General features: G+C 45.4%; 1 protein-coding gene across 1 annotated transcript in view; it reads right to left on the bottom strand.

Moving 5' to 3' along the window:
- The window catches only part of BRINP2 (BMP/retinoic acid inducible neural specific 2), a 98737-nt gene that overhangs the window by 59711 nt on the left and 12346 nt on the right, over positions 1-26680 (bottom strand). The gene's annotated exons all lie outside the window — the stretch shown is intronic.

Below are 26680 nucleotides of genomic sequence, written 5' to 3'. Positions count from 1 at the left end.
CCACAATCACCATCACCACCACCACCACCACAATCACCACCACCATCACCATCACCACCACCACCACCACCATCACCATCACCATCACCACCACCACAATCACCACCACCACCATCACCACCACCACAATCACCACCACCATCACCATCACCATCACCACCACCACCATCACCATCACCATCACCACAATCACCACCACCACCACCACCATCACCATCACCATCACCACCACCACAATCACCACCACCACCACCACCATCACCATCACCACCACCACAATCACCACCACCATCACCACAATCACCACCACCACCACCACCATCACCACCACCACAATCACCACCACCATCACCATCACTATCACCACCACCATCACCACTATCACCACCATCACCACCACCACAATCACCATCACCACCACCACCACCATCATCACTATCATCACCAATTATATTTAGATATTGGTTACTCTGTTATCAGACACTGGTCTAAAAACTTCCCATTCATTCATGAAACCTCCCTGAAATTGATATTGTGAAATTCCCATTTCACAGAGGAGAAAACTCAAGAACAGAGAAGCCAAGAATGTTGTCCCAGGGAATCCTTAGGGCAGCCTCGGTGGCCTAGAAACCTAAGACCTAGACTTTCCTCAGTCAAGGGAGCTGTTGTCACAGCAGGTTACCTGAGATTCCTCTGCAGGACTTGCATTTAAAGCATCGCTGCAGATTGACAAAAAGTCTAGAACCTTAGGAGTACCAAAGTAGGACTCAACTAAATTCAATTTCCTGACTTGGATGAGGCCCTCTAAGTATCCGCCATCTGGGGAAGCTGTGAGGCTGCTGTTCTGGAGGCCTCATCCCAGACTTGCCTGACCCCCTCTCTGCTTTGGAACTGCAGAGCCACCTCCTTCTTTGTGTATTCTGACTAGCAGGTCTGTCCTCTTGTTACCAAGATGGCCTGAATTATGCCACTTGGCTCCTGCCTCTGGGCATGCCCAGCCACTCTCCTGCAGTTCAGCTGCTGAAGCTGGCTCAGCCAGTCAGTCCACACCCCTGGCGGACAGCTGGCTGTGTCCCCCAGCGAGGAAGCCTTCTCTGTCCCTGCCTCCTCCCCACCCGCCTGCCTTCCATTGCGTAAGCCGCAGCTCACCCCCCAGCAGAGCGAGCCCCCGTGTACACGTAGGATGGTGTAAGTGTTTCTCTCAGGCCTGGGGGGCCCAAATGAACCGAACCCCATCACAGAGACGTCGCTCAGCACGCTGCTGGCTCCAGAGCCGAGGTGGGAGTACAAGCCAACTCTCCATGCTGACCCGCACCTGCCATGCTAGTCCTGCTCTCGGCTCTCTGCCAGGCCTGTCACCGAAGCTGAACTTTTCGCCCCAGCTCTGCCCTGCCCGGGCCTTGGCCTGGATCAGAATGTAAAATGATAAGGCCCCGAGCTGTGCCAGGCTCCTGAGATGTTACAGATGCAGCTGTGACCAGCAAACACATTGTTTCCAGGATTGTGTTTGTAAATATATGAGTTGCCTGACAGCTTGCGGAATTAAATATAGATGCTACATCACAAAGCCTAGCTAAAATAAACTATATGCTGCCCGATGAATGTCAATAAGTACACTGAGAAAGAATCATTACCCCTTTCTGTGATGTAGTCCAAAAAACCGATTCCTGAGTGGTTTTCTTTTCTGTTTGTTTTTTAGGTTATTATTTTACTGCCCTTTTTTTTTTTTTTTTTTAATGAAAGTGACTTGTTCTCCCCACAGGCTTTTGCCTGGTACTAGGGGCCAGCTGTGGGGAGGGTGGTGTGAGGTGACAAGATGGGTACAATCAGGAAGGTGGCTGCATTGGGCGTGATGTGTACAGATAGTGTGGTGGCGAAAGCCACCTTGGCGGCTGGTAGGTAGACGAGGAAGTCACAGTCAGCCTCTTGGGGGCACTGGCCTTGCGGCACCTTTTCTGAGTATGGTCCCAGGCCCACTGGCAGTGGTTTGGAAAGACCTTCGGATGCAGAGCAAATTTACCCATCACTCAGGTCCTCCCTTCCCTCTGGAGCCCAGTGAGTCTCCTTGCTTCACATGGGCTGCTTGTCTGTTATCAGCCTCTTAAAGGAGGATGGGCCAGGTACCTGACTTGCACCCTGGAAGAGTTTTCTGCGCACGCTCAGTCGGTCTCCAACTGGGAAGGCTCCTTGCCTGTTGCCATGTGACCTCGGTGTTAGGGCTAAGCCCACACTGCCCTACCCAGGTCACCAAAACACTCACGCTGGGATGTTGTAAAAACGAAGGCGCCACGAATTCAGGGCCACCTCGGGTTTGACGTTTGTTGACCATTTGGAATTTGTGCAGTTGCTACACCTCTGCCAGATTTATTTGTTTGGTTGCTGTGCTCCTCTCTAGTTTTTGAACACCAAGATTTTTCTCCACTCAAAAAGTGGAACCATGGACTTAGGTGGACGGCAGGGATTTGGGCACTCTTGGGTGGTCCTTGTGCAGAAAGGTTAAAGAGCCTCTAAGTGAAGAACCAGTGTAATTCTTTAAAAATCTTAATTCAGACTTCATTCTGGCTCGCATGCACTAATTAGCTAAACCACTTCTGACACATTACACCCTTTGTAAGATGTGGTAATAAGTTTCCCACTTCCTTCCTTTTAGGACATTTAATAAATATCTACTCATTCAGCCAACTAATGTTTATTGGACAAAGAAGAGTCCATTTAGTTAAAATGTAAAATGCATGAAGGAGATGGTGAGAGACAATACCAGAAGGTAATGCTTGGATTTCTTTGAAAGTGCAAATCCTTGTTATAATTCTCTTATGGCCTTATTAGCCAAAGTCACATTAGAATGACTCTTTTACTGACTAGGATTTGCATACATTTGCAACTCAGTGATAACTGAGGCTTGAATCAGCGATTTCCAAATCAAAACAAAGACTAAATTCTTTTCAGCCTAATTTTATATTGCATCATTGATTTTCAGGCCAGATCTTTGGAAATGGAGTATAAAGTAACCCTATTAAGAATCTTAAAAAATGTATTTTTATTTGATTGATTTTAGAGAGAGGAAGAGAGATACAGGAACATCAATCTGTTCCTGTATGTGCCCTGACTGGGGATCGAACCGGCAATCTCTGTGTTTCAAGACAATGCTCCAACCAACCAAGCTATCTGGCCAGGGCTCTATTACAAATTTTAAAAATTAAATAAAATATTCTATTCTTTAAACAGTGTAACAGAGAATATAGTTAAGACAGAGCCAACCATTTATTTACTCAACTGGTGTGTGTGTGTGTGTGTGTGCGCACACATGCACACACGCACACACACATGATATTTCTGCCCCAAGAGACCTTTGTCAATTTCTGGAGAAATTTTTGATTGAATCAATCTGAAGGGAGGTACTGTTTCTAGTGTTAAAGGCAGGCAGCCGTTAACCATCATAATGTACAGGACAGCTCCTCACAACAAATAATTCTCTGAGCCTAAATGTCAGTAGTGGTGCTGACATTGAGAAGCTCTGATTTGTGCCCACAAATTCTAATGAGCCTGGACTCATAAAGTGTCTCTTAATAATGGATGACCAACTTCTTAGGGAAGTTTTTCATGCATATCTGGTTTGCCAACACATGTCATGATATCAAAGACCAAAATTACTCATCTCCACGCTCTCTTTGTTTAGGACTCCTGTTTCATTCTTAATTGGTCCTTGATAACAATAACAACACAAAACCAATAAAGAGCCCTATTTATTGAGTGCATATTTTCTACTGGGCACTTCCTTTTAACAAGGTGGGTATTATTAACCCATGAGCAAGTATATATTAGAAGGAAAATGAGATTCTAAGAGAACTAAGAAGCTTGTACAAATTCCTCCCTCCTTTCCTTTCCTTTCCTTTCCTTCCTTCCTTCCTTCCTTCCTTCCTTCCTTCCTTCCTTCCTTCCTTCCTTCCTTCCTCCCTCCCTCCCTCCCTCTCCTTCCTTCCTTCCTTCCTTCCTTCCTTCCTTCCTTCCTTCCTTCCTCCCTCCCTCCCTCCCTCCCTCCCTCCCTTCCTTCCTTCCTTCTTTCCATTTGGTGAAAAGCCAATAGGCAGGCCTGTGGGGGAGGCAACCTAGTAAAGGTCTGTATCATGTGAGGTCAGTGGTTGAGTGGGGCAGCAGCTCAGTGGACTCAGGAAATTGGTTGCATGCAGGGGGACTTAGCCAATAAGAAAATATATTGAGAATAATAGGAGTGAAGTTTTTCATGGTCAAAGAAGAGAGCTGTAAATATGGAAAGGACGAAAACTAGAATAAACCATGCCGTGTGTGGCCTTGAGACAAAAGACATTACAAGTACTATACGTGCAATATACGATCCTGGGCTGAATCTTTTTTAGGTCAGTTGCAAAATTTGAATGGATTCTCTGGCTAAAGAGCATATGGGCATTTACTTGTATTCTTGTGTAACTTTTCTATTACATTGAAATTCTTGCAATGTGCAAAAGAAAAAAAATTTGTACATGTTTACATAGCTCCTGCAGCGAAAATTGAAACCCTGTTATTCTAACTCTGATACCGATGCTTCTTAGCAATCCATGATTCTAAAATATATTTGTCTATAGAAATAATTGAGGGGTGTCTAAGATACAGTGTTAAGACAGACAGCCACTCATGGTTTATAGCTTAGAAGACATTAATGGAGACTTGCTACCTATAGCTGTATCCAGTGTTGTCCACACTAAAAATATAATGCAAACCACATGGATATTTTAAATTTACTAGCAACTACACTAAAAAGGTAAAGTAAAATAGATACAAGCAAACTGAATAACATATTTTATTTAACCTATGAAACCTAAAATACTGTCATTTGAACATATAATTAATATAAAAGATTACTGTCAAGATATTTCATACTTTCTCAATCTGAGTCAGAAAAAATGGGGTGTATTTTCCACTGACAGCACATCTCAAAGTAGATGCTATTTTTTCATCAGAAATACTTTACTCTGTATTGAGATTTGAAATAATTGACATTTGAAAAAAAATAAATTTACATACCCAAGTTATTCCAAGCGTATTTCAAGTTTAGTTACTAAATTGAGTTTTGAATTTTAAATTAATTAAAATTAAATAAAATTTTAACAGTTTCTTCATTGCATGAGCCACATATGAAGCACTCATCAGCCACATGTGGCCAGTGGCTACCATACCGAACAATTTAGGGTGGAAGGGTCCACAATTCACCTGCTCCTGTGGGTCCCTGCACACGCATGTTGCTCGCCCCCTTCCCATACATGGAGATGCACAATCACTTTACGAGGAGCAATACACCCTTTCCGTAAATTTATTTTTCAATTATAGTTGTCATACAATATTATATCAGTCTCAGGTGTACAACATACTGATTAAACATTTATATAATTTCCGAAGGGATCACCCCGATAATTCTAGTACCCATCTGATACTATACATAGTTATTACAATGTTATTGACTATATTCCCCATGCTGCACTCTATATCCCTGTGACTGCTTTTATAACTGCCAATCGGTACTTCTGAATCCCTTCACGTTTTCACCCAACTTCTAACCTGCCCTCCGTGACCGGTAGTTTGTTCTCTGTATTTAAGAATTTGTTTTGTTTGTTTGTTTATATTGTTCTTTAGATTCCACATATCAGTGAAATCATAGGGTATTTGTCTTTCCCTTTCTGACTTATTTCACTTGGTGTAAGACCCTCTAGGTCCATCCATGTTGTTGCAAATAGCAAGATTTCATTCTTTCTATGGCTGAGTAATAGTCCACTGAATATATGTCCCATATCTTCTTTATTCATTTGTCTGTTGATGGACACTTAGGTTGTTTCCATATCTTGGCTATTGTAAATAATGCTACAATGAAGATAGGGATGCATGTTCGTGTTTCGGGTTTCTTCGGAAGAATACCCTGAAGTGGGGTTGCTGGGTATATGGTAGTTCTGTTTTTCACAGTAGCAGCATCAATTTACAATCCCACCAACAGTGCACGAGGGTTCCCCTTTCTCCACACCTTCGCCAACACTTGTTTGTTGATTTATTGGTGAGAGCCATGCTGACAGGTGTGGGGTGATATCTCATTGTGGTTTTAATTTGCAATTCTCTGATGATTAATGATGTTGAACATCTTTTCATATATTTGTTGGCCATCTGTATGTCCTCTTTGGAGAAATGTCTATAAGGTCCTTTGCCCATTTAAAAATCAGATTGGTTGTGTGTGCGTGTCTGTGTGTGTGTGTTTTAGGTTGCATAATTTTCTTACATATTTTGGATGTTAACCCATTATCAGACGTATCACTGGCAAATATCTTCTCCAGTCTAGTATGTTCTTTTCATTTGCTGGTATTTTCCATCTCTGACTACTGGGTTAGCCTCCCCTAAATCATGGGTGCCTCTGAGCTAGAACTTAGGTGAATAAGTATAGAAAGTACAGAGCAGGATGTACCACAAGAGGAAATTCTTTACAACTGAAAAACATTAGACAAATGTTAAATTGTTCAGGCTGTTTCTATTATTAGGGATCAGAACCAGTGGACAGAGGACATTGTCACTGCAAAGATTTTGAATGAATCAGAGAATGTGTGAGTTTGACTTCTCTGTAATGATAATACAAGGATGCACTACCCCCTCCAGCCAACCCTCACATACCTATGAATTTGAAAATATCTGCTAAATATTGTGCTCCCCTGAGGGAAAAGTGTGTTAAGTGAATTTATATTGATTACTGTTGCCTGTGCTACAATTATAAATACGTTTAATTTCTTTATGATTTTATGTTCCAGTTTTCTTCCTTTTTTTATTTATTTTTTTACAAAACAATGCATTATTTTTGTAATCAGGAAAAAAAAACTTTTCTGATTAAAAAAAAATGTATGTGAGGTATTCGGAGTAGTCTCCTGTCTCCATTTCGATGACTGAATGAGACTTGAGTCAGCTGTTTTCACTCACGAACTCCAGCCACCCATTGGAACAGCTGTCAAACAGTCCTCTCCTTCCCAGGCGTCTCAGCCCCTCACACTCGGTGGCTCCACGGGTGGGAGGCGGAGCTGGGGTTTAGTGGCAACGAACAGAAACAATTCATCATACTCATTCACAAATGTCGCTCCTTCAGCTCTCGCCTGTCCCTGCCATCCCTGACATTCTGCCAGCCCTGTTGCCTTGTCTTGTACTTGCTCGGTCCTCGGCCAGGCTGTCGTGGGGGCGGCCCAGGCAGATCCTGGAACTGGCACTGGTGAGTCAGCAGGACGGGGCTTCCTGTCCCACCCCGTTCGTCCTCACTCCTTGCCCTGACAAGCTGCGCCAGGGCTGAAACGGCCCTCCTGCCCTCGCCGCGGGCGGGGAGGGCCGGCGGAGCCATCGCCCCTGTGCTTGCTAGGCTTGTCGGCCCTGAAGTTTCAATTAACAGCGCTCTCAGTTCTTCTTTGCTTGTTCGTTTGTTTCCATCCTGATTTGGAACCCTGCCCTTCCCTCCAGGCCGCTCCATACCATGATTCAGACTCTCCTTGCATGACACCAAGAGACGCCATTCATACTGTCGTCTAGAGGTGAATGGTGTCCTGCGTTGTTGAGCAGAACACAACCTGCGTGGTCACATCTGGGGCTCTGCTGCATCCTTCATTTTCTCTCAACCTCCAGAATAATAAGTAAGCCTCCCTCTTGGTGATGCAGTGAAGTGACAAAGGGGTAGGGAGCGGATTCAAGAGAAGACCAAAAAGGCACAGAAAATAATGAAGGTAAAATTTGTTTGACCACGTTGGGGACATCTCTGGGTACCATCAACTCACCCCAAGAGAGGATTTGTCAGGGTTAAGACCTGTGAGGCTATGATCCAAGTATACAATGTCATAGAGTAGGAGCCAGAGAGTAACACACCGGCTTATAGATTCAGTCAATACCTGGGAGGTAATTCTCTGAAGAGCATTTATCAGGAGTTAGGGGGTCATAACTACCACCACACCGGGGACAAAGGGAATGGTAAGCACACTTGTTAAAATGCTTATCTTCCCATTTTTATTTGATTTATTTCAGAGACACAAATCTATTCCTCCCCGAACTGCTTCTCAACACTATTCTTAAACCTCCTCACATACAGCCCGCCCCCACTCCACAAACACCATTAAACTTGACTTCTGCAAAACCCACAGCAACTTTCCAATCTGCAAACCAGAGGGACTTTTCAGTGCCTGTGGCTAATACTTATTAAGTAATAACTGGGCACCAGGCGTTGTTCTCATTGCTTTACATACACTGTCTCATTTGATCCGCAGGACAACAAATAGCATTTGCGTTCCCCTGTTATTTTTTTTCTATGGGAGAGGAAATTAGGAGCTAAAGAGATCAAGTAACTTCTCAAGGTGCCAGCATTTTATGGCCGAGGTGAGTTGTCAGGGTCCACAGCTCAGGTTGTGAGGCTGGGCCCCACCCTCCTCAGTCCACTTCTCCTCCCCCATCCTGACTTCTCCAAAGGATCTGGCTCCGCTGGCCTCTCTGCCTGCCTTCGCTCTCCCCTGGGCTCTGCGTTTCTCTCTTCTCTTGCTGTTCTTGCCTCCTCCTCCAAATTCGGCTTCCAGATCCAGTCCCTGTCCCTTTCGTGTGTCCTGCTCTAACTCTCAGCTCTGGGCACCACCCTTCTGAAGGAAGTGGAAAGGGTTGGAACTGATGCAGAGAGACAGAAGCCCCGGGGTGAGGTCCGTCACACCAGCCACTGACACCTGGGATGCTAGAACGGTGGGAAGACAGACCCTTATTTCAGAGAGGAACCCAGAGTGTGGTCACACGGTTGAGGCGATGTAACCAGTCAACAGAGAGCTGGGGTTAGAAGTCAAGGAGGTCTTCACCACCCAGCCCAGAGACCTTCACTGCACCCCACTCTTCAGACAAACCTATGGTTCCAAAACGGACCCAAGGGACCCCATTACCCACATAGGACTTCCCCAAGCTCACTCTTACATATCTGATCCTAAGGCAGCATTCCTGTCCCCAAACCCCACTCTTCCCCTTCACAGCCTCTTTCTACCCGACACCCCACCTCTTTGTCTTAAGCACTGAGATTTTTCAGATCCTGTCTTCTGTCTCCCCGGTCACCTATAAACTCCGTTTGTCCAAGCTGTTAGCCGCTGCACTCTAGGTAATCATCTTTCTTCTTCTATAGGGTTGTTTTCAGCAGGAGACAAAGGCCATTAGTAAATCAATAACCCTTTATTGAGAAAAGGGGGGAGGATGGGACCCGGAGTTTTTTAATTCCGATCTAGCAACTCCTGGGCATTAGCAGCACGTTCTAAAATTAGGCCCTTGGAAAGCATGCTGCTGCCGCGGCCGTTGGAGCTTTATAGCTTCCTGCCCATAAACAGAAGCAGCCTGCCCTGGGAGGGATCGTTAGCTGAACCTCCCTCTCCTGCCGTTGCGATGTCTCCGTCTAACTCCGACACCATATCCCTCTGACTCCAACACCATATGCATTATCTATTGCTTTAGGGCTCTCGGTTCTTTTTATTCTTGTCTCCTCTCTCTTCTCTCCACACCACTCTTCCCTGGTCTCTGTCTCCGAGTTTCCATATCATGATGTGTTTCTATCTAACTTCTGCCGGGGCGGAAAGTGTCATTGGTCAATTTAGCCACCCAGAGCAGCCACAAACACAGACCTCCCCGGTATAGTATTTACAAAGATGACCCTCTGTGTCAGCACACGCCCCAGGACCCATCCTGTTTCCTGCCAACCTGTAGGGACTCCTGTCATTGTCCTGTCCTTGCTCCTGTCCCAGTCCAACTGTCTCCATGCAGAAAACAAAGACACGGTTGTGAGACAGGCGTGTGAATGTCATGGCACGAGCACACCCTTTCAGGCCAATGCCCTGATGGTAAAATAGCACACTTATGACATTGAGTTGTGCACAGCCTAAATGAGAACTTTAACGGGATGTCTCAAAACTTTCTCAAAGTCAACATACCCCCAAGAGAGCCTCGTGATCTTAAGTGGTTTCCTTTGAGAGTAAAGGACAACACAATCCATCTGTTCTCATGGTCCTCAATCTTTAGTGCCTACTGGAATTATCGGGGAAATCCTTTACAAAAACTACCAGTGCCTGGATCTCCAAAGGTTCTGGTTTTAAAGTTCTAGAGTTAGGCCTCAGAGTCAGTATTTTTAAAAGTTCCCCCTCCCGCCCTGGCCGGTTGGCTCTGCGGTAGAGCGTCGGCCTAGCGTGCGGAGGACCCGGGTTCGATTCCCGGCCAGGGCACACAGGAGAAGTGCCCATTTGCTTCTCCACCCCTCCGCCGCGCTTTCCTCTCTGTCTCTCTCTTCCCCTCCCGCAGCCAAGGCTCCATTGGAGCAAAGATGGCCCGGGCGCTGGGCATGGCTCTGTGGCCTCTGCCTCAGGCGCTGGAGTGGCTCTGGTCGCAATATGGCGGCGCCCAGGATGGGCAGAGCATTGCCCCCTGGGGGGCAGAGCACCGCCCCTGGTGGGCGTGCCGGGTGGATCCCGGTCGGGCGCATGCGGGAGTCTGTCTGACTGTCTCTCCCTGTTTCCAGCTTCAGAAAAATGAAAAAAAAAAAAAAAAAAAAAAAAAAAAGTTCCCCCTCCCTCATCAGTGGGTTTGAATGAATAGACAGTGTTAAGTGTCACAGATCTACATACTCAATAGGAACATGGTAGTAATTTTTGATATCTTCCTCTTCCTAGCCCTTTAAGTGTAACTCATCACTAAGTGCCATCAACTTTATCTCTAAAATATTGCCCCAAATTAACCATCTGTCTTTGGGGTGTGACCACCCTAATCTAAACGATCACCTCTTAGCCGGTCTTTTGATGCGTTCTGTGTAATGTAGCAGATTGGGACTTGTCATTCCTTTTTCCTTCTTGTGGAGGACACACACTAAGGCAGGGGTCTCAAACTCAACTCAGCATGTGGGCCGCAGAGCAAGATCACAGCCGTTCGGCGGGCCACACTAGGTCTACAAAAGGCAACTGTTACGCAACACTTTTCTCACTGCAGTTGAAAACAAAAAAAAAAATCAGTACAACAAGCATAATCGTACATGCAGTTTACTCAGTGTCACAAAACGACCAGAAACTGTAGTTCGCATCACAACTGCTGTTAACTAAGCTAATATCTAGCTAGGATGCTAGAGAAATGAAAAATACAAGTAGGCCCCTAGGCTTACTTAATTTTATCCAAAATATTTTGAACTTCGTGGATTAGTCTGCGGGCCGCACAAAATTGTTCGGCGGGCCGTGAGTTTGAGACCCCTGCACTAAGGTGTGTTTGTGAATTTACCAATGTGTATTGTTTCAGGATTAGGAGGGAGATGTCAGATACAAGCAATGACAGAGAGAAGAAAATAAAAACATATATACGAATATATATATATTATATTTTACTCACAGAAATCTCCTAATTGCCTATTTTGAAGGGCAACAGATTCCTGAAGAGTTTCAGAGTTTCAGGGACTGAGACTTCGCCTAACAAGGTCCTCCATCATGGTTATACTGCTGGTGGAGGCACCAGATTTGGAGAATAATATTAGTGCCCAACTCATAAGTTTGTCACTGGAATGATTAGATGAGTTACAGGGGAAAGTGTTCAGAGCAGTGACTGGTTATGCTAATTGTCAAGCAAATGTTAGCTGTCCTTATTATTCTCTGCCTGGCAAAACGGGACCCTTTGTCAACATTCGTCTTAAATTTCACATATGAAGAAAGCTTTCTTGAGATCGTCAGGCAGAATCTGTAGTCTTATACCTATTTCCTCGTCACCCCCTTAGGGCACTTACGGCAGGGAACCATGCTGCTTATTTACACCTTGTCTGCATGTGGCCTGTGGCTTCCATGCACTGACTGGCTTAAGGATGGGACCGTTGCCTTATTTCTCGTTGATTTCCCAGAATATGCCTGGCACAGAACAGCTGCCCAGTGGGTATATTCTGATGTAAGAAGTGAAGGCCACGAGTCTCATTTTTTCGAGAGTGCATATGCAGGGTGGGCAGGCTAAGCGAGGGCCATTGTCCGGGCTATCATTTAGGTTTCCACCTAAATTCTAACATAGGAGATTTCCTTTTTGGGCCGCGGAGTCATGCTGTGATTATGATCAAGGGCAGAATGACCATTTCCACCCAGCTGAAAGCTGGGCTTCTTCCCAGACTGGTGTGGGAAGATTCCCCGATGGGAATCTCGGGGTGTGCAGCCCGACCACTGGTAAGTGTCAGAGTCCATCGAGCCATTCTAATGGATACAGAGGATTGTAAACAACCGGGCTAGGAGCATGCAACCTATTAAAATGTGCAAACCATTCAACATTATCAGGCTCCTCCTCCCGACCACGAATTTGCTTCTCTTATCCCAATATAAATTGCCAGCTTTGAGCAGTTTTGAAAAGGGGTAAATAGAGAAATTAGCGTTTGTGGAGCACTTTACAATTTTCAAAGCACTTTCCTACTTGGTGCGTCATCAAAATCTTAAAATAACCACAGTGAGGAAGGTATCATTATTCTTCACAAACGCAACAGCCCGGGGAGCGGGGTACACACCAAACCCTTTTAAAAGAAGCAACAAATCAGCAAAATGCCATCTGCCAGGTTTTCTTTTTTTTTCTTTTCTTTTTTTTTTTTTTTTGCTCTTGGCCTATCTCTCATGGACGATGCTACCTGCAGGCTGTCTTTGCTGCTGCTCACCTAGGACTTGGATTCCAAACATTTTTCTCCACTTGGCATGTGGCGCACCTGGTTGCACGGTGGGTCAGTGACTCCGGCATCGCTCCTCGGCCTCCCTCAGTTGACGTGGCTCTTTGCCGCCGCTGCTCTGGGCTTGACCTCCTTCCCCCGACTTGCGGGCATTGGTGTTGGCTTGACTCCACTCTGCCCACCGTCAGCATCCCACAGTTTTCCCAATCTTACAGTGTTCTGAGACTTTGGTTCCGAGGACTTAGATGACTTGCGCAAAGGCAGAGAGTCAGTGAGCAGCGGGGCGGGGACTCAAACCCAGGTGAAGTAAGAAACCTCAGGAAGACTCAGAGCTCTGCGGTCGGGAGTGGGCGCAGATGAGGAAGGATGCCCTAAGGAGACTGCGCTCCCTTGACAAGTCTGCCTAGGGCCACGTCGGAGTTTGTGGGCGCCGGATTAGACTACACAGTGATAACAATGGTTTTGCTAAACAGGCGAAATCGAAACATCCAAACAGAGCATTTTGCTTATCAAAGAAGCCCCTTAGGTACACTTTTATTCCTGGTATGTGGCAATGACCCAGAAATATTCTTTGAAAGGGCCTCCAAAACCCGAAGCACACTCTTGTAAATATAATTAATGGTGGCAAACATTTGTCCTGGGAGGCAATAATATATGTTCAGATTAAAAGCTCACTTAGAACCAAATACAATGAATAAGAAAGAAGAGAGATGACTAGAATTCATTTAGGGAAACCCAGGGCTTTGGCACCTCCGGAATGGTGAGCCTGTCATTTTCCCTTTTATACCTGCAGGCACGGCCCTGTCGCTGGGCCTACAGGAAGTGACCAAGAGGCGTTTGGGGAGCAATGAGCCAATCAATGAATGAGTTAAAAATATTTTGGTGTGAGGCCCAGAAGGTACTATTTTAAAAAGAATACCCACAATTGCTCTAATTATTAGATTATCACTGAAGAGAGTGTTGAAGCTCTCCAGGAGACTAAAGGTTATTTGATGGCTAGTTCTTACTGAATAATGCCGGTCCTAATGTACACGCTTCCCAGCCACGTGTGCACACGCATGCACATGCACGTGGCCTCATCCCTTTACAGTCCTACCTTTTCTATCCATATGCAAATATGTAGGGAACATCTCTACATGTACAGAAAGAGAGGTAAATCTTCTTAGTCATGGTAGCTATTCAGAAGAGAGGGGAAAATGAAGGTTTATTAAAATCAAAAGGGGATAGAAGGAGATTTAATACACTAAATGGTTAGACACAAGCTTTTGCCTGCAAATTAAGAGGTACCTACTCCTTTCTTCTGATCCCAGGAAAATGAGCATTCCTCATCTTCTGTGTGATCCTGCCCATTTAGACCTATGCATCCTGGTGACGCGGAGTCCAGGATATAGCATAGCGTCCTCAGCCTGGGCCTGGATTCTCAGAAACCTTGTAGTGGGGAAGAATCCTGTGATCTAGCCCTCTTTGAATTGTGTATAACAAAACCATGGCGAAGGAAAATATTCTGTTAATGGAAAGATGCACGACTAAGATTATATTACAGAGACAGATTTTTAGGGTGTTGGGAGGAATAGAAAATTTGTTTTTCTATAGGTTACCTTAAAAATGTCATTGAGAAAAGGAAAATAAAATTAAAAAAACAAAAACAAAAAAAAATAAAACAAACCCTCCCATGGTTCTCCTACTGAATAACGAGGGAAGATAAAGAACATCCGTGTTTTCATTTCTGCTTTGTTTACAAACAATAAGATAGAAGCTAAACATCTCATAGGCATCATTAGCATCTCCTTCATGTGTCAGTCCCCATCTAGTTCTGACACCAGCATTTGTATTTAATTGTAGCAATAGTCCAGGATCATGGACCAGGAAGAATGGGACCTGGGTTCAGGTTGCAGCTTTTGCCAGTATCTATATCTCAATGACCTTGAACAAGCTAGCCCCCCTCCCACAGCTCCAGCCCCAGCATTAGTTGCCTCCTGAAAAAAAAATGAAGTGACTGGAGTAGACAACAGCTGGGGCTTCTTCCAGTACTGGCAGGCTGGTACTTTTTAGACACAGTTTCAGCATATATATACTGGGAGAGACAATCATAGAACAACACTGTTCTGCAAACGCCCCAACAATGTCTGCCGAAAAGACTGCTCCTTTGCCGAGGGCACAGGTGGGACATGGCCCAGTTCTCGCTGTGCCATTCTACCTGAGGGACGCTTTAATGGCGTGGCTCAAATTCAAGAAAGGACATACTTTTATTTCCTTCCCCATGCGAAGAGAGACAAATAAATAAAGATTTTTGTTAAATTGTCCAACAAAGGAGAAACTAAGAATTTCATGCAATTACATGGTTCCTGAAGGTTCTTCTAATTGAGTTAGCACAGGCGCCTGTTGGGCGATCCTGGCTGCGTCCCCTGTAATTTCAGTGGCGTTGCCTCGGAGGGTTCTATAAACGCCATTAACATAAGGCGGATATTTGCTTTCAGTAAGATAACACAGATGACTTTTTCTAATTGTCTCTCTAATCCCTCCCCCTCACAGCCTGGGAAATTGCTTGTGATTGCTCAAATCCAGGACTTTATTATTGTTAATCAAAACTGCTTTGGAAACATGACAGCGTTACCCAGAAGGTCTGGCTCCCCCGTTCACCCATCATGCGCACCTGTCTTCCAGGTCGGTGAAGGGAACCATCCCTACCGGGATCCCCATGTGGAGCCCTGTAGGGAGGAAGAAGGGCAGACAGCGCCGGCCCCAGGCCTCACTACCCTGGCTGTGGAACGAGACTGGCCTCCCACGCAGTTCATGCCTCAGCACCAGGTGGGTTCCCTCTCCCGGGGCTCTTCTGCCCGGGGTGGGCCATGGTTTGCTGTAGGATGAGTGGTTGTATCCGTTGGAATGGGAGTCACCATCCAAGGGCAAGCAGTTAGCTATTGTTGGGTACCTATGTCCAATGGAGTAGGACACTCTGAAGCCCTTGTTGGCTGGCCAAATTTCTGCTATTCTTGGGCTACTCGATCTTGGGTACTCCTAAATCAGCTCTGTTTCTAAGTTTGTCAGGGTCTTGGCTTGTTTACCTTATGTTTTCAATGGTGGGAGTGCTCATTCATTTCCACTGATTGGCTTAGCGGGGTCAAAGCTTTGCCCTTGTTTTCTGCTCCAACAACACATTTGTAGGGGGGCTTGGGAAAAACAAAATTTAAGTGTTCTTTGAGCCACATTTATGCATGTTCAGACTCACCACTATAAATAATCCCAAGTTGAATATGAGGTCTGGCCACTGGTCAGCGGTAGTAATAAAATTTGACACTCAGTTGTATGAGGGGATGAGTGATGTTCTTAATAAGAGTCCAGCTTGGATGGACTCATTTCCCGTTCACAAACCAACCTATACACATAGACACAGGTGGTATAATAAAAGGGAAAAGTAACTTAGCCTAAGTTGGGGACCAGATGGCTTTCACAGTGCGACCTCTAATCTCACCTCTATTTCTGCAAATCACTTCCCTCCTAAACTAATCCTTTGATAATTACCAGGCCCCTCCACCCAAAGCCAACGTCGGCGTACGCTGGTTCACTGAGAGGTGTGATGACACAAGCAGCGGGCTGTCAATTAAAGATTACGGTCTCTCGTCTCAGCTGCAGAAGGTCTACCTTCCCTTGTTAGGGAAGGTTCAAATCAGAACACTCCTAACGTTATGAGATTGGCGAGGAATCTCAATCAAACATGGGAAGTAATCAGAGGAAATGAGGTTAGCAGGAGAACCCTATTATCTCTGCTCACGGTGGAGCCCTTATTCCAATAATTGGAGTAACAGCTCCACTGTGAACACGAATCCCACGGTGAAAGTTGTTTCCCCATGATTTTCATTATTCCAATGGATTGCTGCCACTTTTAAACCGATTTGAAAGAAAGGTGGTCTTCCATCATAATCTTTTATTTTTTTAATGTGAGATTAAACTGAGATAGGTATCAGAGAAAAATGTAAGAAGAAATACATATTTTATATAACATAGAAAAATCGACCTGATCTTTGTAAGGGTTAGTCACTGCAAAATTTTAGCTTCAAAATATGCAGCTAGAGGACGGGAAATGTGCGGTGTTTCCAGCCCGGGTTTCCTCTGTACACGTTAGAGGTAAAAGACACAAATCCAAGGAGCAGGATTTGAGAAGGAACCACCAGGCCTTTGAGTCCTGTATCCTTAAAGGCAATGGCATAATGGCATTTTGTTCTCATTCTCCAGCTCTCTAGAGTTTTATGCAGTTTCATTTGAAACGTCTTCTTTTTTTTTTTTTTTTTTGTGACAGAGACAGAGAGAGACAGGGAGAGGGACAGATAAGGACAGACAGACAGGAAGGGAGAGAGATGGGAAGCATCAATTCTTTGTTGCAGCATCCTAGTTGTTCATTGATTGCTTTCTCATATGTACCTTGATGGGGGAGGGGGGGCTCCAGCAGAGCAAGTGACCCCTTGCTCAAACCAGTGACCTTGGGCTCAAGCCAGCGACCTTTGGGTCATGTCTATGATCCCATGCTCAAGCCAGTGACCCTACGCTCAGGCTAGTGAGCCTGTGCTCAAGCCAGCGACCTTGGGATTTCGAACCTGGGTCCTCTTCATCCCAGTCCAGCGCTCTGTCCACTGCGCCACTGCCTGGTCAGGCTCATTTGAAGCGGCTTCAAGAATGCATTTCCCAGGGCAAAGGTTGGCCTGGGTAACAAAGCCAACCATCAAAAGCCTTCCAGATACAAGTTCTCACTGTTCTTTGAAATTTAGCTCCAGAAATGCACTATGTGCAAATCACTGCTTGTTCGATTAGGATACATGTTTTAGGGCTTTTTGGTGATGGGATCCTAGATTAGTGAGCTAGTCCTCTGTGGCTAAAGAGACAATGGAGCCTTTACACTTTCCTGAAGGGATGAAGCTCCCTGGACAGACAAGGACAGAGCCAGGACCCTCTGCACTAGGAAGGTGCTGGATACTTCTCTTGATGGTGGAGGGAAACATTGGGCTCTTTTAGCTCCGTGGTCCGGGATGATGTAATAATAAGAGCTGACATTTACGGGCCAGGCAACTGTGCTAAGCTAAGAATGATCTCATTTTATCCTAAGCACAGTCCTATAAGGAAGACACACATGACCATCTCTACATGGTCTGTGAGGAAGCTTAGCTCTGTGAAGGGACTCAGGCGTGATCACAGCACTAGTGGAGTCCAGCGCTGAAACCAGGCTGTCTGACCGTGGAGTCTGTTCTGACCATGCCCTGCTGTGTGTCGCTTCACCTGGGTCCAGGCAGGCAGACTGGTACCCCGAAGCCCTCTTCCCATCAGAGGGGCTCAGTTTGCTTACAGCTGCTTCAGAGGGACCCACGTGCTTTTCTTGACTACCTCCCACCAGGGGACGAAAGAGAGGAGAGAATAGGAGCCTGCCAACCTCAACAGATGGCATGTGGGCTGCTTTGGGGATGGGAAGAGAGAGGTTTTTGCTGGCTGACAGAGAACAAGGGAAGGAGATTGGAGGGAAGTGTGACATAAGCAGAAAGGGCTAAACTTGACATATATGTAGACGAGAAGACCTAGGGATAGGGGCGGGTCTAGGGGACAGATGGATGAATTGGCTTGAAGAGACATTTTTAAATGCCACATAACTCCAGTGTTGTGAGGAAAAGTGAGCTAGGAGACATGGTCACACTCCTCTCTGTAGTGTTTGTAGTCTCCCAATGGGGATATTCAAAGGAACTGTGATTGTACCCCAGCCACCCAGGGAGTTAGGGGTCCATCTCCATGTCCAAAGGAAGCTGGCCTTAAGTCGTTCTAGTTTGGAATCAGCCTCCAGAAGAGCAAAAGATAGGAACATTCTCAGGAAGCTTAGAATCATAGTAGTTCCCAGCCATTGTCAACAGAGTTCCAGAAAGGGGGGCAATAAGATGTAATTGGAGTTTCTGCTTAGTTGGCCCTTACGGATGCATCACCTGTTACCCAGCTCTGAGGACCTCCCAGGTCTTGGCTGCGAGATGCCTGATGATGTGATCGGTGTCCCACGCCCTCCCCTTCCCTTTTCCCTCACAAGCCAGGCTTAAATTATTTATGCACACGACTGAACGTTAAGATGGTTTATGCATGAGCTTGCCTTAGGAGACAGGAGATAGACAACCTGCTTTTGTGAGGGCCCCTCCGGGGAGGGGCCGCTGCACAACCAGGCTTTGTGAGGACAGAACACATCTCAGTGTTGAGGCCTCTGTTTAAAATAATGATCAATGCTGCCTCGGTCCCATGTTGAGAAGCATTTATATTGACACAGTTGCCGGAAGAAAAAAGGCAAAAGATTCTTCAGCACCAGGCAGGGCAGGCCTGTGATAAGCAGGGCAAACCAGTACCTCTGATTGGTTGTGTCTGTAGCAAGCCCGAAGGTAATTTACCATTGTTGGCTGTGGTTCTTCTCTGGAGGGGAACAGGGGCAACCAAATGGATCATTCTGGATCTCTGAACACCCTTCAGTGTGGATGAGGGTTGGCCAGAGACCTGTCTTGGACCCTATTCTGGGAGGTTTGGTTACTAAAGAACCCAATTACCCAGTGGACCTTACTGACAAACAGGTCTTACTTGTCAGGTAGCTTCATGGCAGAAAATCTTGCTGACTGCCTTATAAAAAGTTTTTTTCAGGTCTGTTTTTTTGCATACTTAATTTGCTCTCTGGTCATTTGTTTAGATTTTTAGAATCAACTCTGAATAGAACTATAGCTTTCAATTCAGGTCACACAATGAATAACTGCAATACTTCATTGGGGTTACTACTTTTTAAATGTGTCACAGTTAGGAATGCATTAATGACCAGAGTTCTGTCTCTTCCTTGCCCTCCTCTACCCTGGCCCTTCCCACTCCTTTGAGAATCCTCTTGCGCTACAGATTTCCCTGCAATTGATTTGGGTTTTGTCCTGAGTTAGCTTAATTGAAAACCTCCAGCTAATAAAACATGGAAAAGATGAGTGTTTTATAGAGGTGCTGGTGACAGAGGTGAGTTTTATTATAAGCCTACACACTGCAATTTCTGCTCTTAAAAAGGTATTCTCAGGCAAGATAGGTGCAGGTTTATTTTCTATAAACAATTGCTGAGGTTTTAGCCCATGCAGAATACTGAGGAGGGAGCGCTATGAACTAGCACAAAGGTCAAGTATAAGACATGCTCCTAGCTATCAAGAAACCTACCGGCGGTACAGTGGATAGAGCGTCAACCCAGAATGCTGAGGTTTCCAGTTCAAAAGCCCAAGGTCGCCAGCTTGAGCATGGGCTCGCCAGCTTGGTTGCAGGGTCACTGGCTCTGAGTGCAGGATCGTGGGCATGATCCCAGAGATCACTGGCTCGAAAGCCCAAGGTCACTGGCTCGAGCCCAAAAGTCGCTGGCTTAAGCAAGGGGTCACTGCCTTGGCTTGAACGTGAGGTCTGATGCCTAGTCATGGCATATATGACAAGCACTCAATGCACAGCTCAAGTGAAGCAACTGTAAGTTAATGTTTCTTACTATCTCCCATGGGATAAAATATGCATACCTGTTGTGCGATAACAGGTGTCCAGAGTGTCTCTGGGTAGTTACTAGACAACAGATAGTAATTTCCCACCATTGGGAAACGTCTCCTGATATCCACTTGACTCACCGCCCCACCTTCTTGCAGCCTTTGCCCAAATGTTGCCTCCCCAGTGAGTCCTACCCTGGCCGTCCCACGTCATCTGCAGTGCTCCAATTCCCCTGCGAGATGTCTCCCCCATAGCGCTTGCTGCCTTATAACGAAAAATACCACTCACTTATTTATTATGATTTTGTTAATTTTTGTCTCCTCCCACCAAAATATAAGCTCCATAGAGACCGGGATTTTATTATTTGTCTACTTAGTTCACTGATTTATCTCAGGCTCCTAGGCAGTGCCTGGCACCTTGGAGGAGCTCAGGAAATATCCCTTTTGAGTAGTACAAACGTTCATGTACGTCCTCACTCAAAGGGTTAACAAAAAACTCACTACTCAAAGGGATATTTGTTATTCTTATTATATGAGCTTGGAATTGAACTAGATGGAATGAAGACACAGCTCAATAAAGTTACAGTACTTGCTGTAAGAAACTCACAAAATGATACTAACAGGCAAGATAAAGGGGTAATAATGGCAACAATGATAGTTGTTATTTACCTGGCACTTATTATGGGCCAGTCATTGTGCTAAGCTCCTTATTTCACAGTTTCATTCAATTTCTACTCCATCATATTGATAAGAAAACAAAGGCTCAGAACATTTAAATCACTGGCTCCAGATAACACAGCAAAAGAGCGATTATGCTGAAATTTTTTAGCTTAAGTCACATTCACTCCAGAATCCATGGTTTTTAAAATCCTTTTCATTACAGACCTTTCCTAAACACATACAACAGTGGAAACAATCAATGTTAACAAGCCCTCTTGACCCACCACTCAGCTTCAACCTCCAACAGTAAATCCATGGCCAATCTGGTTCCTAGAATCCACAGTGAACCACTTGGCATGTGATCAAATAAGTGGGATGGAAAATTTACTCCTTATGATCAGAAGTGAGCTCTACATACAGCAGTGGTTAGGAGAGCCTTCATGAGGTCTCTTTGGTTAACCTCTCCCTTCCCTCCTCCTTCCCACCAGCTGATCACCCAGACTTCTCGTGAAGCCCCCGAGGATGGGTGCTCAGCCCCTGCTCTGTTCCTGATCCTGTGCTCAGGATGCGTGAGGCCTGATCCAAAGGAAAATTGCAAGAGAAGAACTCAATTTGGTAAGTGGACGTGCTTAGTTTGGGAAGGAAGAATTTCCCACGGAAACTCGTGACTGCCAAGGGGTTTGGTGGTCCAGAGGAACAAGTTCAGCATGAAAGGCCTTTGAAGTAGTCATGGACTAAGATCAACTGTCTCCGTGGGCTTCCAGAGTTGGCGGCTGGTGATCGGTCCATTAGCCTGGACGCGCCATAAGCATTTTCTGTTAAGAGATGGGCGCACGTTATGACAGCTGGAAACAGCCGACTTAGGAGTGCCAGAGAACTTTAGGTATAAGAGAGGGTGCTGGGGAGGCTGATTTCAAAGATCTTGGTGTGATTTTTAAGTAGCTCTCTCTAAGTTTGCATCACTCAGGAGCTGGTCCTCAGTTGTCCCCTCCTGCCTTCTTCCTTCCTCCCGTACCTTCTCTGAGGGGTTGGGAGTGGGATCGGGGACTGGGTTAGACAGATCTGAAGGGCATTTGGCTCTCCCTCTCCCTCTCCCTCTTGTGTGATCTCAGGCTAATTACAAACTTACCTAATTCTCAGCTTCCTGATCTTTAGAGGAGCAACTGTGTGATTTGCATTTGCAGAGTGTCTAAAACGACACCTGGCACATGTGAGTCAGTTCTTTGGAAATCAGGGCTAGGAAATTCTCAGCCGTTGCTGTGGGACACTTCTCCTGCTTTCATTAATGAAGATGTAGAGTTCCCTAGTGGGATGTGCCTGTAACTAGTATGATTCATATTTTACGAAGAGGGAAATTACAGTAACCAAGAATCCTGGTTGGAGTGTAAATCCCAGTGACCCACATCCCATATGTAGTTGGGAAAAGATCCAGGACCTGGGAGCCAAGGTGTATCTTTCTCAATTCCCAGGACCATAACTCTGAACTCCTGTTATCTCCTCATTAGCAACAGGAAAAGTAGTGACAAAGAAAGGTCTCCTACTGCCACCGTTTCATCCCCTGGCCCTGACAGTGCAAGAAGCTGGATATATTTCCGTGTGCCAAGCACTGGGATGAGCATTATGTACATGTGTGTGTGTGTGTGATGTGTGCGTGTACTAATTCATTCCTTATAACAACATAGGTGTCATTAGCTTCCCTTCTCCTCTTTTTAAGATTAGGAAACATAGGACCAAAGAGTTGAAGTAACTTGTCAAAAGCCAAAACTGGAATTGTGTTATTCCGCCCAGCTAGCCCATTGAGGGATACCGCTCATGCTGAGGAACCACGAGGAGATTGAGAGTAGGGTAAAGACTACTGCATTCCATATCCAGGTGTCAGCAAGCTAGCCATACCTTCAGCTCAATTTGGGATTTGGGAGGCACAGGATATGCACCTAATTCCCCTTCCCCAGGCTATCAGACATCCTCCTTGCTTAGCCATTTCCTGCAGCTCCCCACTCACTTTGTTTATTCTCTCCTTAGGACATTTAGTAATAAATAGTAGAGCTGAGTTGCAATATCTGTCTTGTCCAGTAGGTGCCACCCACCGCTGTATGGCAGTGTTTCTCACACCAAATTCATCAAAACTGAATAGGTTCTTAGCCATAAAATAAAAAAAAATTATATAAATAAGAGTTTCAAGGTCAAACCTATCAGAACTATTTGGTTAAACAAAGTTAAAACATGTTTCTTTACTGCAAAACTTTTCACAACCTCCGACACACTCTAAGTGCATTGTAAACCTCCAACTGACTGTGAGGGGATGGGTGGGCAAGGAAAGAGAGCCATGTCCCCCAACTTTTCCAAGCACAGACCTTTTTGTTGTTGTTCATAACATTGATTAACCACCTGAGAGACACTGCTGTTCCACCAAACTGAGTTGGGTAACATTTCCCGTGGCTTGCCTTAAAACGGTGTTTCTCAACATGTGGTCTTTACATCATCTGCTATGAGAAGGCAGTTTTCTGCATTTTACACAATAACTACAGAATCAGATTCTCTGAAGGAGGGGCTGAACAGGCTGCATTTTAACAAGCTCCCCAGATGCACGTTAAATTCTGAGAACCACTGCACTAGAGAAAACACTTCCCTAATTTGGGAATTCTTTAAATTTGAAATCCTGAATACTAAATTTTCCTTAATAGGAGAGATAACTGCTAACTCCTAGAATCCCATATTTTTATGCAAAGAGGGTGCTATGGCAAGGTTCATTTCGTTGCATAAGCATTCAAAGTTTCCCCTGTGCTAGGGACCATGACGAGGAACTTGGGATACAATGACAACTAAGGCTGAGATCCTGCCTTCCAGATGTTTAGAGTCTATCACTAAAAAAGGATCCAGGAGCCTGACCTGTGGTGGTGCAGTGGGATAAAGCGCCGACCTGGAACACTGAGGTTGCTGGTTCGAAACCTTGGGCTTGCCTGGTCAAGGTACATATGAGAGTTGATGCTTCCTGCTCCTCCCCCTTCTCTCTCTCTCTCTCCCCTCTCTCTAAAAATCAATAAATAAAATATTTAAATTTTTTTTTTTAAAAAATGGATCCAGGGACACTGCTCAGCCTTGGGCTGAGCGTCACTGTAGGATCTTGGTGGCAGTCACCTTAGTAGCTAAGTGCACGTGGGATACAGCAGGTTTAGCCTGGGAAGCCAAGGAGAGAGAGGAAGCAGTCATTTCCCTCCTGAATGGCTCCGTCACAAACAAACCACCAAGATACTGGTTTCCATTCTGTGTTGCTTTTTGATATCCTAAAAATAATAATAATAAAAATAAAAAAATAAAGTAGGAAACAGGACAAAGAAGTCAACGAAGCAAAGGATGAGAATGGGGACTCAAGGGAGGGGAAACCTAACAGCTAGATGAGTTAGAGGAAGAGAAAAAGCCCAGCCCTGCTGACTCTGTTCAGTTTCAGGTGAGAAATAACAGGATTAGAATGTCAAATTGCTGAGTCCTGCAGACCTGAACCATAAACCTTCTCTAAGCTGCTCAGCTTTTTCCCCTCTGCAGTCACTAATTAAATATTGCCTTAAAAGAAATAAAATAAAATAAAGCCCTTTTTTGAGTCAAGTAGAACTGTACATCATTAGCCTGTAACAGGTCCAGGTTTCTCGTTGACCTATCCTAGGGGTTGTGAGTGGATAGGAACTATAAGAGAGAAATCAAGACGACAGAGCTTATCTTTCTTAAACTTTTTACAGTCACTTCTTGTTTCCTATGCAATCTTTGTAGCATCTTGCTTTCATATGATATTTCTTCACCGTCATCAAAAACACACAAGATTCCCTTTTCAATGTGCTTTATGCAGATCCGACAACCAGAGGATCCGATTCAAGAACATTACGAGTAGCATTTGAAGCCCCAAAACCATCCCTGTGTCCAACTGAAAGAGTGATCAGGCAAAGTTGAGGTATCGCCCCAAATCAGGGTGGCTCGACAATTTCAGTATCCTTTGTGCTCATCTCACCTGTGATTCAGACACTATCTTTATATGCTCTACCGTCATGCACATAAAGCTTGCTGTATGTGCATCCCTAAGTCTCTTCTCACTCACGTCGTGTAAACACGGTGTCTGTGTCCCAAGTTTGGCGGCTGGCATCTTTATGCTCGAATATATCCATCTGGCACCCCAGGGCCAGGGCCAGCCTGTTTTCCACTGCAGCCCCTCTCCTGGGTGGAACAGGTCCACCACCCAAGAATTCTTCCAACGGAAGCCCTACCAGAGACAGACCGCTGCTCTGTGCTCTTTTGTTGTCTGCCTGGGCTAAATCTATCATTTCTCCACATGCATATGGCGTGTGTCAACTGTTTTAAAATTAGCCAATTTTCCTCAGCATAAAAATGGATTTTTGTCATATCACATGAACCATATATCACAGAAACAAACCCGTTTTTGTTGTGGCATTTTTTTTTCCTTTTCAAAATGCATTAAGTCTTTTTAAGTCACTGCCCAATCCATTTCGCTCACTGCATTTGTGAGATACATTAAAAAAAAAAAAAACTAAGTGGGGGTGGTGGTGGTGGTGGTGGGGTATCTCACATACTACTGTCACCTGAAAAGAAGTCTAGTTCAATCATCAAGCCAGCCACGCCCAGGGTGCTGGACTGCTTCACCCGCTTGGGAATAGCAAAGGCAGCAGTCAATGCCGCCCTGCACTCGGAGTTTGGGATAAGGCAAGAATAACAGACACAACGACAAGGTGGTGAAGAATAGGAAAGGCCATTTACGGAGCACGTTTTGTACCCCAGACAGTCATGCTAATTCTGCATGACTTCATTTCATACTCAAAATGATCCTGTGGCATGAGGCTTCCTGTACCCATCTGACAGATGTGGAACCTGAGGCTTGTGTAGCTAAGCAACTTGGCAAGCTCCATAAGCAGAACCGAACACTTGAAGCCAAGTTGATCATCCCTAAGCCTGTGCTCCTGATGCCCATGTGATCTCGTGTGTCAGGGAACACCCACCAGACAACAGGAGGCACCTCTGTGAGCTCTTGCATTCCAGGCTTATCTTAACAAAGGCTAGATGGGGGTTGTCACAGACTCGAGGTCTTGAAGGATTGTGGCTGAGAGCATCCCGCTGTGGGACATTCTGCTTGCTCCCTGCACAGTGCCCCTCACGGGGCTCAGCTTGGTGGTGCAGCATCTGCCCTGAAGGGGCGGCTGTCTGCTTGATACATTTTGAGGGGTCTCCAGTTCCTTTCAAGAGGGAAGAACACGAGTCTCCTACTTGCCTTGAAATCTGTGAATTTCTCTTTCTAAATGCTGGAGTGTTAATTGAGAGGGCAGTATATTAAATCGTTATTAGTCATTAATACTTCAGCACAAATTAGTTGATCAGGTTACTGAGAGGTGTGAAGGGCCTCAAGGGAAAGATATTTTGATGGAGGTGGTGGGGAGAGCTGACTTCGGGTGGCTGCAGGGGTGAGTAGGGCCAGCACAGGGGGTGCTGGCATTCAAAGGGAAAGTGGGTGAACAGGGAAGGAGGGAGGACCACACTATTGCTTCTACCACACACACACACATACCATACACACACACTCGGGGGTGGGGGAAGGACCATACTACTGCTTCTATAACACATACACACACACAGGGAGGGAGGGAGGAAGGAAGGACCACGCTATTGCTTCTACAACATACACACATACACACAAACACACACAGGCATGGGTGGGGGGAAGACCATGGTATTGCTTGTATAACACAGACACACACACACACACATGTCTGTCCTTGTCTATGTCGAGCTTGCCAGGACTGCACATATAAGCAGGGGTTTAGGAAAGGTAACAGCCATG

This window comes from Saccopteryx leptura, chromosome 2 (assembly GCF_036850995.1).
Source record: "Saccopteryx leptura isolate mSacLep1 chromosome 2, mSacLep1_pri_phased_curated, whole genome shotgun sequence".
In the NCBI taxonomy this organism is placed as follows: domain Eukaryota; kingdom Metazoa; phylum Chordata; class Mammalia; order Chiroptera; family Emballonuridae; genus Saccopteryx; species Saccopteryx leptura.
This window is presented reverse-complemented; position numbering and strand designations above follow the sequence as displayed.